The sequence below is a fragment of the Strongylocentrotus purpuratus genome, unplaced genomic scaffold (genome assembly GCF_000002235.5).
Source record: "Strongylocentrotus purpuratus isolate Spur 01 unplaced genomic scaffold, Spur_5.0 spur5_scaffold_3, whole genome shotgun sequence".
In the NCBI taxonomy this organism is placed as follows: domain Eukaryota; kingdom Metazoa; phylum Echinodermata; class Echinoidea; order Camarodonta; family Strongylocentrotidae; genus Strongylocentrotus; species Strongylocentrotus purpuratus.
This window is the reverse complement of record NW_022145609.1, coordinates 24,462,851-24,475,635: the sequence shown is the minus strand read 5'-3', so window position 1 is coordinate 24,475,635 and position 12,785 is coordinate 24,462,851. Positions and strand designations below refer to the sequence as shown.

The 12,785-nt window shown below is 39.4% G+C and overlaps 1 protein-coding gene across 1 annotated transcript in view; it reads left to right on the top strand.

Moving 5' to 3' along the window:
* LOC587689 (inactive L-threonine 3-dehydrogenase, mitochondrial-like) overlaps positions 1–12,785 on the top strand; it is a 48,205-nt gene that overhangs the window by 25,296 nt on the left and 10,124 nt on the right. The window lies entirely within an intron of this gene.

Here is a 12,785-nt window from a genome sequence, read left to right as displayed (position 1 = left end):
ATGCGATAAGATGGATCCTGAACCCTATATCCCTTTGAAAGGGGCGTAGGGGCAAATATTGTAAAATTTTGAATTATCACAACTTTCGGACCGAAATTGTAAGGGCCGGGGTGGTTCAGCATTTTGGAGGAAAAAATTAAAAATTTTTAATTGGCTAGTTTCCCCACAATGAATGTACATACATGCCATTAGATGGATCCTGACCCCCATGTCCCTTTGAAAGGGATATGGGGCAAATATTGTAAAAATTTGAATTATCACAACTTTCGGGCCGAAATTGTAAGGGCCGGGGTGGTTCAGCATTTTGGAGGAAAAAATTAAAAAAATTTAATTGGCTAGTTTCCCCACAATGAATGTACATACATGCCATTAGATGGATCCTGACCCCCATATCCCTTTGAAAGGGGCGTAGGGGCAAATATTGTAAAAATTTGAATTATCACAACTTTCGGGCCGAAATTGTAAGGGCCGGGGTGGTTCAGCATTTTGGTGGAAAATATTTTTTTTTTTTAATTTGCTACTTTCCCCATAATGAATGTACATACATGCGATTAGATGGATCCTGACCCCCATATCCCTTTGAAAGGGGCGTAGGGGCAAATATTGTAAAAATTTGAATTATCACAACTTTCGGGCCGAAATTGTAAGGGCCGGGTGGTTCAGCATTTTGGTGGAAAAATTATATTTTTTGAATAGGCTAGTTTCCCCATTATGAATGTACATACATGCAATTAGATGGATTCTAACGCCTATCTCCCTTTGACAGGGGGGTAGGGGCAAATATTGTAAAAATTTGAATTATCACCACTTTTCGGGCCGAAATGGTAAGGGCCGGGGTGGTTCAGCATTTTGGAGGAAAATATTATTTTTTTTTAATTGGCTACTTTCCCCATAATGAATGTACATACATGCGATTAGATGGATCCTGAACCCTATATCCCTTTGAAAGGGGCGTAGGGGCAAATATTGTAAAATTTTGAATTATCACAACTTTCGGACCGAAGTTGTAAGGGCCGGGGTGGTTCAGCATTTTGGAGGAAAAAATTAAAAATTTTAATTCGCTAGTTTCCCCACAATGAATGTACATACATGCCATTAGATGGATCCTGACCCCCATATCCCTTTGAAAGGGGCGTAGGGGCAAATATTGTAAAAATTTGAATTATCACAACTTTCGGGCCGAAGTTGTAAGGGCCGGGGTAGTTCAGCATTTTGGAGGAAATTTTTTTATTTTTTGAATAGGCTAGTTTCCCCATAATGAATGTACATACATGCGATAAGATGGATCCTGAACCCTATATCCCTTTGAAAGGGGCGTAGGGGCAAATATTGTAAAATTTTGAATTATCACAACTTTCGGACCGAAGTTGTAAGGGCCGGGGTGGTTCAGCATTTTGGAGGAAAAAATTATATTTTTTTGAATAGGCTTGTTTCCCCACAATGAATGTACATACATGCCATTAGATGGATTCTGAACCCCATATCCCTTTGAAAGGGGCGTAGGGGCAAATATTGTAAAAATTTGAATTATCACCACTTTTCGGGCCGAAATGGTAAGGGCCGGGGTGGTTCAGCATTTTGGAGGAAAATATTTTTTTTTTAATTTGCTACTTTCCCCATAATGAATGTACATACATGCGATTAGATGGATCCTGACCCCCATATCCCTTTGAAAGGGGCGTAGGGGCAAATATTGTAAAAATTTGAATTATCACAACTTTCGGGCCGAAATTGTAAGGGCTGGGGTGGTTCAGCATTTTGGAGGAAAAAATTATATTTTTTGAATAGGCTAGTTTCCCCATAATGAATGTACATACATGCGATAAGATGGATCCTGACCCTCATATCCCTTTGAATCGGGCGTAGTGGTAAATATTGTAAAAATTTGAATTATCACAACTTTCGGGCCGAAATGGTAAGGGCCGGGGTGGTTCAGCATTTTGGAGGAAAATACTAAATTTTTTATTAGGCTAGTTTCCCCACAATGAATGTACATACATGCCATTAGATGGATCCTGACCCCCACATCCCTTTGAAAGGGGCGTAGTGGCAAATATTGAAAAATTTGAGTTATCACAATTTTCGGGCCGAAGTTGTAAGGGCCGGGGTGGTTCAGCATTTTGGAGGAAAATGTTTATTTTTTGAATAGGCTAGTTTCCCCATAATGAATGTACATACATGCGATAGATGGATCCTGACCTCCATTTCCCTTTTGAAGGGGCGTAGTGGCAAATATTGTAAAAATTTGAAATATCACAACTTTCGGGCCGAAATGGTAAGGGCCGGGGTGGTTCAGAATTTTGGCGGAAAATATTATATTTTTTGAAAAGGCTAGTTTCCCCATAATGAATGTACATACATGCCATTAGATGGATCCTGACCCCCATATCCCTTTGACAGGGGGGTAGGGGCAAATATTGTAAAAATTTAATTATCACAACTTTTCGGGCCGAAGTTGTAAGGGCCGGGGGTGGTTCAGCATTTTGGAGGAAAAAATTATATTTTTTGAATAGGCTAGTTTCCCCATTATGAATGTACATACATGCAATTAGATGGATTCTAACGCCTATATCCCTTTGACAGGGGGGAGGGGCAAATAATGTAAAAATTTGAATTATCACCACTTTTCGGGCCGAAGTTGTAAGGGCCGGGGTGGTTCAGCATTTTGGAGGAAAAAATTAATTTTTTTTATTAGGCTAGTTTCCCCATTATGAATGTACATCCATGCCATTAGATGGATCCTGACCCCCACATCCCTTTGAAAGGGGGGAAGTGGAAAATATTGAAAAATTTGAGTTATCACAACTTTCGGGCCGAAGTTGTAAGGGCCGGGGTGGTTCAGCATTTTGGAGGAAAATTGTTTATTTTTTGAATAGGCTAGTTTCCCCATAATGAATGTACATACATGCGATACGATGGATCCAGACCTCCATTTCCCTTTTGAAGGGGCGTAGTGGCAAATATTGTAAAAATTTGAAATATCACAACTTTCGGGCCGAAATGGTAAGGGCCGGGGTGGTTCAGCATTTTGGCGGAAAATATTATATTTTTTGAAAAGGCTAGTTTCCCCATAATGAATGTACATACATGCCATTAGATGGATCCTGACCCCCATATCCCTTTGACAGGGGGGTAGGGGCAAATATTGTAAAAATTTTAATTATCACAACTTTTCGGGCCGAAGTTGTAAGGGCCGGGGGGTGGTTCAGCATTTTGGAGGAAAAAATTATATTTTTTGAATAGGCTAGTTTCCCCATTATGAATGTACATACATGCAATTAGATGGATTCTAACGCCTATATCCCTTTGACAGGGGGGAAGGGGCAAATAATGTAAAAATTTGAATTATCACCACTTTTCGGGCCGAAGTTGTAAGGGCCGGGGTGGTTCAGCATTTTGGAGGAAAAAATTAATTTTTTTTATTAGGCTAGTTTCCCCATTATGAATGTACATCCATGCCATTAGATGGATCCTGACCCCCACATCCCTTTGAAAGGGGGGAAGTGGAAAATATTGAAAAATTTGAGTTATCACAACTTTCGGGCCGAAGTTGTAAGGGCCGGGGTGGTTCAGCATTTTGGAGGAAATTTTTTTATTTTTGAATAGGCTAGTTTCCCCATAATGAATGTACATACATGCGATTAGATGGATCCTGAACCCTATATCCCTTTAAAAGGGGCGTAGGGGCAAATATTGTAAAAATTTGAATTATCACAACTTTCGGGCCGAAGTTGTAAGGGCCGGGGTGGTTCAGCATTTTGGAGGAAAAAATTATATTTTTTTGAATAGGCTAGTTTCCCCACAATGAATGTACATACATGCCATTAGATGGATCCTGACCCCCATATCCCTTTGAAAGGGGCGTAGGGGCAAATATTGTAAAAATTTGAATTATCACAACTTTCGGGCCGAAATTGTAAGGGCCGGGGTGGTTCAGCATTTTGGAGGAAAAAATTAAAAATTTTTAATTGGCTAGTTTCCCCACAATGAATGTACATACATGCCATTAGATGGATCCTGACCCCCATGTCCCTTTGAAAGGGATATGGGGCAAATATTGTAAAAATTTGAATTATCACAACTTTCGGGCCGAAATTGTAAGGGCCGGGGTGGTTCAGCATTTTGGAGGAAAAAATTAAAAAATTTAATTGGCTAGTTTCCCCACAATGAATGTACATACATGCCATTAGATGGATCCTGACCCCCATATCCCTTTGAAAGGGGCGTAGGGGCAAATATTGTAAAAATTTGAATTATCACAACTTTCGGGCCGAAATTGTAAGGGCCGGGGTGGTTCAGCATTTTGGTGGAAAATATTATTTTTTTTTAATTTGCTACTTTCCCCATAATGAATGTACATACATGCGATTAGATGGATCCTGACCCCCATATCCCTTTGAAAGGGGCGTAGGGGCAAATATTGTAAAAATTTGAATTATCACAACTTTCGGGCCGAAATTGTAAGGGCCGAGGTGGTTCAGCATTTTGGTGGAAAAATTATATTTTTTGAATAGGCTAGTTTCCCCATTATGAATGTACATACATGCAATTAGATGGATTCTAACGCCTATCTCCCTTTGACAGGGGGGTAGGGGCAAATATTGTAAAAATTTGAATTATCACCACTTTTCGGGCCGAAATGGTAAGGGCCGGGGTGGTTCAGCATTTTGGAGGAAAATATTATTTTTTTTTAATTGGCTACTTTCCCCATAATGAATGTACATACATGCGATTAGATGGATCCTGAACCCTATATCCCTTTGAAAGGGGCGTAGGGGCAAATATTGTAAAATTTTGAATTATCACAACTTTCGGACCGAAGTTGTAAGGGCCGGGGTGGTTCAGCATTTTGGAGGAAAAAATTAAAAATTTTAATTCGCTAGTTTCCCCACAATGAATGTACATACATGCCATTAGATGGATCCTGACCCCCATATCCCTTTGAAAGGGGCGTAGGGGCAAATATTGTAAAAATTTGAATTATCACAACTTTCGGGCCGAAATTGTAAGGGCCGGGGTGGTTCAGCATTTTGGAGGAAAAAATTATATTTTTTGATTAGGCTAGTTTCCCCACAATGAATGTACATACATGCCATTAGATGGATCCTGACCCCCATATCCCTTTGAAAGGGGCGTAGGGGCAAATATTGTAAAAATTTGAATTATCACAACTTTCGGGCCGAAATTGTAAGGGCCGAGGTGGTTCAGCATTTTGGTGGAAAAATTATATTTTTTGAATAGGCTAGTTTCCCCATTATGAATGTACATACATGCAATTAGATGGATTCTAACGCCTATCTCCCTTTGACAGGGGGGTAGGGGCAAATATTGTAAAAATTTGAATTATCACCACTTTTCGGGCCGAAATGGTAAGGGCCGGGGTGGTTCAGCATTTTGGTGGAAAAATTATATTTTTTGAATAGGCTAGTTTCCCCATTATGAATGTACATACATGCAATTAGATGGATTCTAACGCCTATATCCCTTTGACAGGGGGGTAGGGGCAAATATTGTAAAAATTTGAATTATCACCACTTTTCGGGCCGAAATGGTAAGGGCCGGGGTGGTTCAGCATTTTGGAGGAAAATATTATTTTTTTTTAATTGGCTACTTTCCCCATAATGAATGTACATACATGCGATTAGATGGATCCTGAACCCTATATCCCTTTGAAAGGGGCGTAGGGGCAAATATTGTAAAATTTTGAATTATCACAACTTTCGGACCGAAGTTGTAAGGGCCGGGGTGGTTCAGCATTTTGGAGGAAAAAATTATATTTTTTTGAATAGGCTAGTTTCCCCACAATGAATGTACATACATGCCATTAGATGGATCCTGACCCCCATATCCCTTTGAAAGGGGCGTAGGGGCAAATATTGTAAAAATTTGAATTATCACAACTTTCGGGCCGAAATTGTAAGGGCCGGGGTGGTTCAGCATTTTGGAGGAAAAAATTAAAAATTTTTAATTGGCTAGTTTCCCCACAATGAATGTACATACATGCCATTAGATGGATCCTGACCCCCATATCCCTTTGAAAGGGGCGTAGTGGCAAATATTGTAAAAATTTGAATTATCACAACTTTCGGGCCAAAATTGTAAGGGCCGGGGTGGTTCAGCATTTTGGTGGAAAATATTTTTTTTTTTAATTTGCTACTTTCCCCATAATGAATGTACATACATGCGATTAGATGGATCCTGACCCCCATATGCCTTTGAAAGGGGCGTAGGGGCAAATATTGTAAAAATTTGAATTATCACAACTTTCGGGCCGAAATTGTAAGGGCCGGGGTGGTTCAGCATTTTGGTGGAAAAATTATATTTTTTGAATAGGCTAGTTTCCCCATTATGAATGTACATACATGCAATTAGATGGATTCTAACGCCTATATCCCTTTGACAGGGGGGTAGGGGCAAATATTGTAAAAATTTGAATTATCACCACTTTTCGGGCCGAAATGGTAAGGGCCGGGGTGGTTCAGCATTTTGGAGGAAAATATTTTTTTTTTTTAATTGGCTACTTTCCCCATAATGAATGTACATACATGCGATTAGATGGATCCTGAACCCTATATCCCTTTGAAAGGGGCGTAGGGGCAAATATTGTAAAATTTTGAATTATCACAACTTTCGGACCGAAGTTGTAAGGGTCGGGGTGGTTCAGCATTTTGGAGGAAAAAATTAAAAAATTTAATTCGCTAGTTTCCCCACAATGAATGTACATACATGCCATTAGTGTATTCTGACCCCCATATCCCTTTGAAAAGGGCGTAGGGGCAAATATTGTAAAAATTTGAATTATCACAACTTTCGGGCCGAAATTGTAAGGGATGGGGTCGTTCAGCATTTTGGTGGAAAAATTTATATTTTTGGAATAGGCTAGTTTCCCCATTATGAATGTACATACATGCAATTAGATGGATTCTAACGCCTATATCCCTTTGACAGGGGGGTAGGGGCAAATATTGTAAAAATTTGAATTATCACCACTTTTCGGGCCAAAAAAGCATTTTGGAGGAAAATATTAATTTTTTTTAATTGGCTACTTTCCCCATAATAAATGTACATACATGCGATTAGATGGATCCTGAACCCTATATCCCTTTGAAAGGGGCGTAGGGGCAAATATTGTAAAATTTTGAATTATCACAACTTTCGGACCGAAGTTGTAAGGGCCGGGGTGGTTCAGCATTTTGGAGGAAAAAATTATATTTTTTTGAATAGGCTTGTTTCCCCACAATGAATGTACATACATGCCATTAGATGGATCCTGACCCCCATATCCCTTTGAAAGGGGCGTAGGGGCAAATATTGTAAAAATTTGAATTATCACAACTTTCGGGCCGAAATTGTAAGGGCCGGGGTGGTTCAGCATTTTGGAGGAAATAATTAAAATTTTTTAATTCGCTAGTTTCCCCACAATGAATGTACATACATGCCATTAGATGGATCCTGACCCCCATATCCCTTTGAAAGGGGCGTAGGGGCAAATATTGTAAAAATTTGAATTATCACAACTTTCGGGCCGAAATTGTAAGGGCCGGGGTGGTTCAGCATTTTGGAGGAAAAAATTAAATTTTTTTAATTGGCTAGTTTCCCCACAATGAATGTACATACATGCCATTAGATGGATCCTGACCCCCATATCCCTTTGAAAGGGGCGTAGGGGCAAATATTGTAAAAATTTGAATTATCACCACTTTTCGGGCCGAAATTGTAAGGGCCGGGGTTGTTCAGCATTTTGGAGGAAAATATTTTTTTTTTTTAATTTGCTACTTTCCCCATAATGAATGTACATACATGCGATTAGATGGATCCTGACCCCCATATCCCTTTGAAAGGGGCGTAGGGGCAAATATTGTAAAAATTTGAATTATCACAACTTTCGGGCCGAAATTGTAAGGGCTGGGGTGGTTCAGCATTTTGGAGGAAAAAATTATATTTTTTGAATAGGCTAGTTTCCCCATAATGAATGTACATACATGCGATAAGATGGATCCTGACCCCCATATCCCTTGAATCGGGCGTAGTGGTAAATATTGTAAAAATTTGAATTATCACAACTTTCGGGCCGAAATGGTAAGGGCCGGGGTGGTTCAGCATTTTTGGAGGAAAATATTAATTTTTTTTATTAGGCTAGTTTCCCCACAATGAATGTACATACATGCCATAAGATGGATCCTGACCCCCATATCCCTTTGAAAGGGGCGTAGGGGCAAATATTGTAAAAATTTGAATTATCACAACTTTCGGGCCGAAATTGTAAGGGCCGGGGTGGTTCAGCATTTTGGAGGAAATAATTAAAAAATTTTAATTCGCTAGTTTCCCCACAATGAATGTACATACATGCCATTAGATGGATCCTGACCCCCATATCCCTTTGAAAGGGGCGTAGGGGCAAATATTGTAAAAATTTGAATTATCACAACTTTCGGGCCGAAATTGTAAGGGCCGGGGTGGTTCAGCATTTTGGAGGAAAAAATTAAATTTTTTTAATTGGCTAGTTTCCCCACAATGAATGTACATACATGCCATTAGATGGATCCTGACCCCCATATCCCTTTGAAAGGGGCGTAGGGGCAAATATTGTAAAAATTTGAATTATAATCACTTTCGGGCCGAAATTGTAAGGGCTGGGGTGGTTCAGCATTTTGGAGGAAAAAATTATATTTTTTGAATAGGCTAGTTTCCCCATAATGAATGTACATACATGCGATAAGATGGATCCTGACCCCCATATCCCTTGAATCGGGCGTAGTGGTAAATATTGTAAAAATTTGAATTATCACAACTTTCGGGCCGAAATGGTAAGGGCCGGGGTGGTTCAGCATTTTGGAGGAAAATATTAATTTTTTTTATTAGGCTAGTTTCCCCACAATGAATGTACATACATGCCATAAGATGGATCCTGACCACCATATTCCTTTGAAAGGGCGTAGGGGCAAATATTTAAAAATTTGAGTTATCACAACTTTCGGGCCGAAATGGTAAGGGCCGGGGTGGTTCAGCATTTTGGAGCAAAATATTATTTTTTTTTAATTGGCTAGTTTCCCCATAATGAATGTACATACATGCCATTAGATGGATCCTGACCCCCATATCCCTTTGAAAGGGGCGTAGGGGCAAATATTGTAAAAATTTGAATTATCACAACTTTCGGGCCGAAATTGTAAGGGCCGGGGTGGTTCAGCATTTTGGTGGAAAAAATTATATTTTTTGAATAGGCTAGTTTCCCCATTATGAATGTACATACATGCAATTAGATGGATTCTAACGCCTATATCCCTTTGACAGGGGGGTAGGGGCAAATATTGTAAAAATTTGAATTATCACCACTTTTCGGGCCGAAATGGTAAGGGCCGGGGTGGTTAAGCATTTTGGAGGAAAATATTTTTTTTTTTTAATTGGCTTCTTTCCCCATAATGAATGTACATACATGCGATTAGATGGATCCTGAACCCTATATCCCTTTGAAAGGGGCGTAGGGGCAAATATTGTAAAATTTTGAATTATCACAACTTTCGGACCGAAGTTGTAAGGGCCGGGGTGGTTCAGCATTTTGGAGGAAAAAATTATATTTTTTTGAATAGGCTTGTTTCCCCACAATGAATGTACATACATGCCATAAGATGGATCCTGACCCCCATATCCCTTTGAAAGGGGCGTAGGGGCAAATATTGTAAAAATTTGAATTATCACAACTTCGGGCCGAAATTGTAAGGGCAGGGGTAATTCAGCATTTTGGAGGAAAAATTAAAAAAATTTAATTCGCTAGTTTCCCCACAATGAATGTACATACATGCCATTAGATGGATTCTGAACCCCATATCCCTTTGAAAGGGGCGTAGGGGCAAATATTGTAAAAATTTGAATTATCACAACTTTCGGGCCGAAATTGTAAGGGCCGGGGTGGTTCAGCATTTTGGAGGAAAAAATTAAAATTTTTAATTTTCTAGTTTCCCCACAATGAATGTACATACATGCCATTAGATGGATCCTGATCCCCATATCCCTTTGAAAGGGCGTAGGGGCAAATATTGTAAAAATTTGAATTATCACAACTTTCGGGCCGAAATTGTAAGGGCCGGGGTGGTTCAGCATTTTGGTGGAAAAAATTATATTTTTTGAATAGGCTAGTTTCCCCATTATGAATGTACATACATGCAATTAGATGGATTCTAACGCCTATATCCCTTTGACAGGGGGGTAGGGGCAAATATTGTAAAAATTTGAATTATCACCACTTTTCGGGCCGAAATGGTAAGGGCCGGGGTGGTTCAGCATTTTGGAGGAAAATATTTTTTTTTTTTAATTTGCTACTTTCCCCATAATGAATGTACATACATGCGATTAGATGGATCCTGAACCCTATATCCCTTTGAAAGGGGCAAATATTGTAAAATTTTGAATTATCACAACTTTCGGGTCGAAGTTGTAAGGGCCGGGGTGGTTCAGCATTTTGGAGGAAAAAATTATATTTTTTTGAATAGGCTAGTTTCCCCACAATGAATGTACATACATGCCATTAGATGGATCCTGACCCCCATATCCCTTTGAAAGGGGCGTAGGGGCAAATATTGTAAAAATTTGAATTATCACAACTTTCGGGCCGAAATTGTAAGGGCCGGGGTGGTTCAGCATTTTGGAGGAAAAAATTAAATTTTTTTAATTGGCTAGTTTCCCCACAATGAATGTACATACATGCCATTAGATGGATCCTGACCCCCATATCCCTTTGAAAGGGGCGTAGGGGCAAATATTGTAAAAATTTGAATTATCACAACTTTCGGGCCGAAATTGTAAGGGCCGGGGTGGTTCAGCATTTTGGAGGAAATAATTAAAATTTTTTAATTCGCTAGTTTCCCCACAATGAATGTACATACATGCCATTAGATGGATCCTGACCCCCATATCCCTTTGAAAGGGGCGTAGGGGCAAATATTGTAAAAATTTGAATTATCACCACTTTTCGGGCCGAAATGGTAAGGGCCGGGGTTGTTCAGCATTTTGGAGGAAAATATTATTTTTTTTTAATTTGCTACTTTCCCCATAATGAATGTACATACATGCGATTAGATGGATCCTGACCCCCATATTCCTTTGAAAGGGGCGTAGGGGCAAATATTGTAAAAATTTGAATTATCAAACTTTCGGGCCGAAATTGTAAGGGCTGGGGTGGTTCAGCATTTTGGAGGAAAAAATTATATTTTTTGAATAGGCTAGTTTCCCCATTATGAATGTACATACATGCGATAAGATGGATCCTGACCCCCATATCCCTTTGAATCGGGCGTAGTGGTAAATATTGTAAAAATTTGAATTATCACAACTTTCGGGCCGAAATGGTAAGGGCCGGAGGTGGTTCAGCATTTTTGGAGGCAAATATTAATTTTTTTTATTAGGCTAGTTTCCCCACAATGAATGTACATACATGCCATAGATGGATCCTGACCACCATATTCCTTTGAAAGGGGCGTAGGGGCAAATATTTAAAAATTTGAGTTATCACAACTTTCGGGCCGAAATGGTAAGGGCCGGGGTGGTTCGGCATTTTGGAGCAAAATATTATTTTTTTTTAATTGGCTAGTTTCCCCATAATGAATGTACATACATGCGATTAGATGGATTCTGAACCCTATATCCCTTTGAAAGGGGCGTAGGGGCAAATATTGTAAAAATTTGAATTATCACCACTTTTAGGGCCGAAATGGTAAGGGCCGGGGTGGTTCAGCATTTTTGGAGTACAATATTAAATTTTTTTATTAGGCTAGTTTCCCCACAATGAATGTACATACATGCCATAAGATGGATCCTGACCACCATATTCCTTTGAAAGGGGCGTAGGGGCAAATATTTAAAAATTTGAGTTATCACAACTTTCGGGCCGAAATGGTAAGGGCCGGGGTGGTTCAGCATTTTGGAGGAAAATATTTTTTTTTTTTGATTGGCTACTTTCCCCATAATGAATGTACATACATGCGATTAGATGGATCCTGAACCCTATATCCCTTTGAAAGGGGCGTAGGGGCAAATATATTAAAATTTTGAATTATCACAACTTTCGGGCCGAAGTTGTAAGGGCTGGGGTGGTTCAGCATTTTGGAGGAAAAAATTATATTTTTTTGAATAGGCTAGTTTCCCCACAATGAATGTACATACATTCCATTAGATGGATCCTGACCCCCATATCCCTTTGAAAGGGGCGTAGGGACAAATATTTTAAAAATTTGAATTATAACAACTTTCGGGCCGAAATTGTAAGGGCCGGGATGGTTCAGCATTTGGGAGGAAAATTTTTTTTTTTTTTAATTGGCTAGTTTCCCCATAATGAATGTACGTACATGCGATAAGATGGATCCTGACCCCCATATCCCTTTGAATCGGGCGTTGGGGCAAATAATGTAAAAATTTTAATTATCACACCTTTCGGGCCGAAATTGTAAGGGCCGGGGTGGTTCAGCATTTTGGAGGAAAAATTATATTTTTTGAATAGGCTAGTTTCCCCATAATGAATGTACGTACATGCGATAAGATGGATCCTGACCCCCATATCCCTTTGAATCGGGCGTAGTGGTAAATATTGTAAAAATTTGAATTATCACAACTTTCGGGCCGAAATGGTAAGGGCCGGGGTGGTTCAGCATTTTGGAGGAAAAAATTATATTTTTTTGAATAGGCTAGTTTCCCCACAATGAATGTACATACATCCCATTAGATGGATCCTGACCCCCATATCCCTTTGAAAGGGGCGTAGGGACAAATATTGTAAAAATTTGAATTATAAC